Below are 6,464 nucleotides of genomic sequence, written 5' to 3' on the forward strand. Positions count from 1 at the left end.
CTTGCTTGTAATATTTCTTAAAAATTCACTGATTTCTCTTATTCCAGGTAAGAGACTATTTCTTGACCTGCAACATTATTCTGCTCATTTTTGGATGTTATTGCTTAATAAATTGGGTGCTATATTTATTTTGGACACGCTGCTATCATTTAATTGTGTCATTTGCAGTGGTGTGTGTAAGAAGGCCAGAAATCAGAGTGAGAAATTTTCTCTCTCTCTGGTTCGAAGCAATGTGGACATGTTGCTAATGGAACACAGCCAAATGCTTATTGTTCATTTGATACCTTACACAAACACAATTACAGACAAAATCACTCAATTAATCATTTGCACAGCGGTTTGTGTTTTCTGTGTCAGAAACTCCTTCAGATTTCAGCCTGTGGGAATGCAGCTTGGTCCAGAGGAAATCATCACAGATTGACAGACATGTTTAATGGGGTATTAGCCATGTATGAAGTAATCTAGCTACAAGCCACAAATGAATGTCATTGCTTGTTAAGGACGAAGCATTTACTATCATTTGAATGACCAAGGGAGGATCATATATTAGTGGAGAATTTAGATGCGGCGCGGCATAATCGGTTTTAGTTTGTGTAACAGATTCCCTCATTAAAAGTTCCCTTTGAAGACAGACGGAGTTGCTGGTATTAAGACACATTGGGAATTCCATTTCAAAGGGCCAAACTAATTCAGGCTACCCTCAACTGTGTAGTCATTAGAGTTAGTTTTAATAATTGAGCGACAACTAGCACGAAAAACCAAATAGAGTCGAAACTATCTGAAAAAAAAAAGGGCACTTTAAAAAATAATCATGGGAAACATTAAACAGAGGAGGATCCAGATCTTTTGGCCCATGTTTAGAGCATGTTTTAAGGTCAAAGCTAAAGAACTGAACTGGGAAATTCAAAAAGAAAGCTGTTCTCATCTGAAGAGTAAGCCTGGAGAGGGGTTAGCGATACTGTGGGAAAGAGACACTTTAATGACAATTGTGTATGCACAGCAGGGTGTCTGCGACTTTACAAAAAGGATGCATGAAGAAATCCATGATTCCAAATCCATTGAGCCCCACAGCTGAGATGTCAAGAGGAGAAAAGAGACACTGGAGGTGATCAGAGATGAAGAAAGAGATAGATTGAAGCACAGAGAGATGCCGGGGGGTGATCAGCTCCTCTGTCATGTATGTGCACTCATCTGGCTTCATTTTCCCATAATCCCCCAGTCTTGCCTGAAGGCACGTTTTGCTACAGGAGGGATACTGTCTGGCAACCCTGGTTTGAAGACAAGAGAGCATGTACCCAGCTGACAGGGACTTAAGAACATTGGCTAACATTCTGGCAAGGTTCTCTTCTGAACAAACATTATTCCAGTAACTTTGAAAGAGCATTCATTCAAAGTTACCTGTTTTTTAAAGGAGCAGTGTGTAATATTGGCAGCTATCGGATAAAATGGGAACTGTAGTCCAAATTCAAAATACTGGAGAGAGTTGTTTCTCCTGTCCCCTTCTCCTCAGACTCGACGCTCGACGCGGGTTGCCAGATTGAGGCCACGCAATAGAAACGAGCGCAATTGACAATGGAAGGTGACGAGCCTTAAACTGTAAGTTGATGTTTTAATTGACTATTAAACGCCTCTGGTCATTGAGCTTTTAGATGGATGCCGAGGCTTTTTAGGTCGGGTAGAATCTGCGATCTCTGACCCAGTTCGTTTGCTGGCTTGCATGGCTGTAATATGCTGTGTTTTATGCCAACTGGCAACCCGGGTGTCGAAATACTATTGGGTAAATTGGCAGTGGGCGAGATCACACAGACCAAAAGAAAAACAGACGACACAGAACGCACATTTCAAAGTAGAATATCTGGCTGTAGCGTTGATTTTCGGAGAAACAAGTATGTGAACTCAGCATGTTTCCTAAATATCTGCAAACATATTATGGTATTTTTATGCTTTAGTATAGTCAAAAAAATAAATAAATTACATTCAGCACATTTAATAATGTTCTCAAAACATTTGCACAAAAACATTATTTATACATGGTTCATGGAACTTCTTTCTGAAAACCCTTTAGTTAGATGTCATCTAATTTATTTATTTATTTATTTATTTAAATGTAACTGTTTTAGAATGTTTAGAGAACCCTCAAAAGTAACATTCCCATAATGTTTGCAAAATAATAAAATGGAATGTTCCCTAAACATTTGTATAAAAATGTTTAACTGGACGTTTTGAACATTCAGAAATTACATTTTCTTAGCTTAATGGGAACTTTAGCAGAACGTTTTCAGAACATTTCTGTTATCTGGGTAGGCGTGAAGGGGACCTAATAAACAAACATATAAAAAAAATCTTCAATGAACATGAGTTATCGTATAACCCAGTAACATTTCCTTTTAAGACTTTAATAATTCTGCTCCATTATTCATAATCTGCCTGTAATTATGTTGTGTAATTTTATGCTCATTTAATTGATTGGACACATTATTAACTGCTGATAAAACATCATGAGGAAAATATAAACCTCTCTATGTAAACCCTCATCTTTAATCCTAAAAACTAATTGCCGTTACTATGCCTAAATGAGTCAGCTGCAAGAAAATCCTGAAGATAGACTGGCTGTTTGTTTGCTGAGAACTTAAACACACTGAAGTGGCAACAGAATCAAATCTAGTACTGTTTAATCTACTCCGCTAACCCGTGTTATGCTCTTTGTAGCTTTCAGTTAGCGGCAGAGCCCTTGACATCAAATCGAACTGCATTTAAGAGCTGCCATATGGCAGGAGGGATCTGACTGAATTACTTTGATGCAAGATTCAGTGTGTGCTTCTTTGATATCACACCTGATGTTGGGGCATATTATCCTGTCACATGGATTTGTCAACTTCACTTTGATCCTCTCACATTAAATTAATGATCAACATTTTTAACACTGATTTGTTTTGTTTAAACCAAATCACGGTAGTCATTGTGACATTTGAACTGCTACAGAAAACTTGAGATATTTGTGCACTTTTTTGACTTATTGACCTTAATCTAAGGTTAATCAAAAAAAAAAAAAAAACTAATTTGGTGCATACTTATGATGAAATGCCATTTTAGTGTCTAAAAAGTTGTCATGAAATGGAAGTTGCAATAGTCTTTCCTTCGCTATTGCGACTTATATATCCGAGTGAAACGGCTTCTCGAACTAGAAAAAATGTAGGGCGGGACTTTTTTTGTCCAACTATATTTGGATGGTTGTGGTTTGCTATTGGTCGATCTCATGAGTGACAGGTTGTACCGCCCTCGTGCCAGTAAACACATCATCAGAGAAGAAAAGAGATGTCACTGCAAGAGGGGAGGGGAAGTTATTTTGATTAAGGGCACATGAATAATACAAAAAAAAAAAAAAAGAAAAAAAAGTGCATGATCATTTATAATAAATACTGCAATAAGAATTGTCATTTTGATTTCATGGTGACTTTAACTAAAATTGAAAATAAAACAAACTATTTTGGTAATTAAAGTAATAGGTCCAGTAATTGAAATAAAGATAAAATAAACTTAAACTTAGAAAAATGAATTTAATGAAATATTACTTTTGCAACAGACTGAAATATGTTAAAGTACTAAATAACTCACTAAAGTACTAAAATTTTAACTAAAATAAAATGAAAATATACTATATAAATAATACTAAATAAAACTCAAACTATGTAACTAAAATATGTTTTATTTATCCACTGACTGAATTCATATGAGCAGTGGCACTATTTACGTAACAAGGCACTGTTGCTTATTGTTCAGGCATGAAGCCTCTTGCATGTATCTCACATCTCTATCAGTGGGAGGTGTTTGAGCTGACTGAATCATCTAGACCAGTGTTTCTCAGTCCTGGGGTCCTGGAGTAGCCCAGAACTGCGCATTTTGGACGTCTCACATTTGGATGTTTCCACTCATTTTGTCAGTATTAGCGGCCCCAAGACCTGAACTGGAAAGAAAGATATGATTATTTCACATACATTAACTAACTTCATCAGCTGTAATCATTATCCTTATCAAATGACATTTAAGCAGATTTATAAAAATCAGATATTTCTAAAATATGTTAATGTTTGCATCTCCTTTAAAGGGATAGTTCACTTTGAAATTAAATTTTGGTATGTTTTAGCTTACCTCAAGGGCATCCAAGATGTAGGTGTCTTTGTTTCCGCAGTAGTTTCAATTTTGATATTTTTAGGTCAAACCGTTCTTGTCTGTCAGTCATATAATGCAGGTCTATGGTCACCACCTCAAAGAGCATGCACAGAGAAGTCCAAATTAAACAATTCCCCATCATAAGTACACATTGATGGCCTAAGACACGAAACGAACGGTTTGTGCGAGAAAACTAACAGTATTTATATCGTTTTTACCTCTTGTACACAACCACGGCGCTTTCCGCCGCTTGCGCAGACTAAGCCAGAACGCGCGCACACGTCACACACCAGGAAGCGCGCGCGCCCTCAGATCACTTGGAAGTGGTTGTGTACAAGGTAAAAACTATATAAATACTGTTCGTTTTCTCACACAAACCGCTCGTTTCGTGTCTTAGGCCATCAATGTGTACTTACGATGGGGAATTGTTTAATTTGGACTTCTCTGTGCATGCTCTTTGAGGTGGTGACCATAGACCTGCATTATATGACTTGACAGACAAGAACGGTTTGACCTAAAAATATCAAAATTGAAACTACTGTGGAAACAAAGACACCTACATCTTGGATGCCCTTGAGGTAAGCTAAAACATACCAAAATTTAATTTCAAAGCGAACTATCCCTTTAAGGTCTCAAAAATGAGAAATACTGTAGTGCAGTTGATATTCCTTACCATTTCATGACATAAACAGCCGTATTGCTCAGCTTCTGCTCTTTCTTCAGCGTGATGAAGTTCAACAAGACAGTTTCCTCAGGGTGGGAGTTTGATTAAAATAAGCAAATCAGAGCTGGGTATGATTCTCAGGATTTTTTACACTTTTGCTCTCACTGTAAAACATATTTTGTCATGTAACCTAAAAATGAACCAACTGATCTGGCTTTAAAAATATATTATATGACAGAATCAATCTACGTCACATCAGCAAAAGTAATTTTAAAGGGGTAAGATCATGAGGAATGTATATTACAGCAGCAGTTTCATATCTTCCAGTCTCAAATTTGATATCATGGTTGATATTAAAGTCGGCATGAAATGGAGTTTGCAATAGTCTTTTCTTCTCTATTGTCAAGTATATTTGAGTAAATCTGCTTCACGAACTAGAAAAAATGTGGCGAGTGACTTGATTTTGTTCCTCGGGAATTGATTGGATCGTTGTAGTTTGCTCTTGTGAGTGTCAGGTTGTTCTGTCCTCAAGCCAATAAACACGTCATCAGCGAAGAGAAGAGATGTGAATGCAAGAGGGAGGGGAACTTTTTTCGATTGAAGATTATAAGGGCATACGAATTAATTTTTTTTACATGTGCATGGATAAATTATTTATAATAAATACTGCAATATTCTGTTAAAAAATAAGAATTTGATTTTGACTTGAATCAGTGTCAATAATTTTACATGCTATTCCGCAGAAGCTTTTTACAGACGACAACGCTGTCAAAATGATTCCCGTTCACACTGATCCAAGAAAACGATTAAAACATGCCAGGCCAGGAGCTGGCCTTTGTAACTACACGGCTATAAACTGAACACATAATACGAATGCGCATGACGTCAACATTTTCACAAATTCACATTTTTGTAGTTTACACCGAGACGGAGTCATTTTTCAAAAACTTGCACTTTGAAACCCGTTTTCAAAAGTTTTCGTTTTCAGGCCCCCAAAATGCCGTTGTGTAAATGACTGGCCAAAATGCATAAAAGGTTTTCTGTTTTTAGTTGAAAACGCTGTCGTGTGAACGCCCCCTTACCCTAAAGTTTAGTTCACAAACTACAGGAACAGAAAACCTGGGATTTAGTGGTTTAAAAGCAAAATGCCAACACAGGAGGTCTTCATTGACATGATGTTTTATAAACAAAGTTCGGGAGGAGCACGTTCAAATAATCAATCCAATCTACTCGTCATCAAACAATTATGTCTACCCTAATCAGCATGGCAAGAAGTATATATATATCCACTCTGTCAACTCACCTAATATTCCTTGACAGTTTTCCAGCATCCCTCCACCACCCCGACTCCTCACTCTTGGCTCAATCTTTTACAGCCAGGAATACGGGGGGAGTTCTCTGGGTTCGGGCCGAATACCGAGCCCGGAGCCCGGAGCCCTCTCCTCGGACAGCACGCCAAATATGCTTTTATTCTATCTGACTTATTTGTAAGTGTGAACTAGTGAAAGCTAAATTAAAAACATGGAGTTACTGGAATCACCACTTGACTTGGAGACTCCTACTGGTTAAATATTCCTCAGCCATTTTGGCACAGTGTTTTTACTTGACATTTCAAGCGTGGCCCTGCGTT

The sequence above is a fragment of the Rutilus rutilus genome (assembly GCF_951802725.1).
Source record: "Rutilus rutilus genome assembly, chromosome: 20".
In the NCBI taxonomy this organism is placed as follows: Eukaryota; Metazoa; Chordata; class Actinopteri; order Cypriniformes; family Leuciscidae; genus Rutilus; species Rutilus rutilus.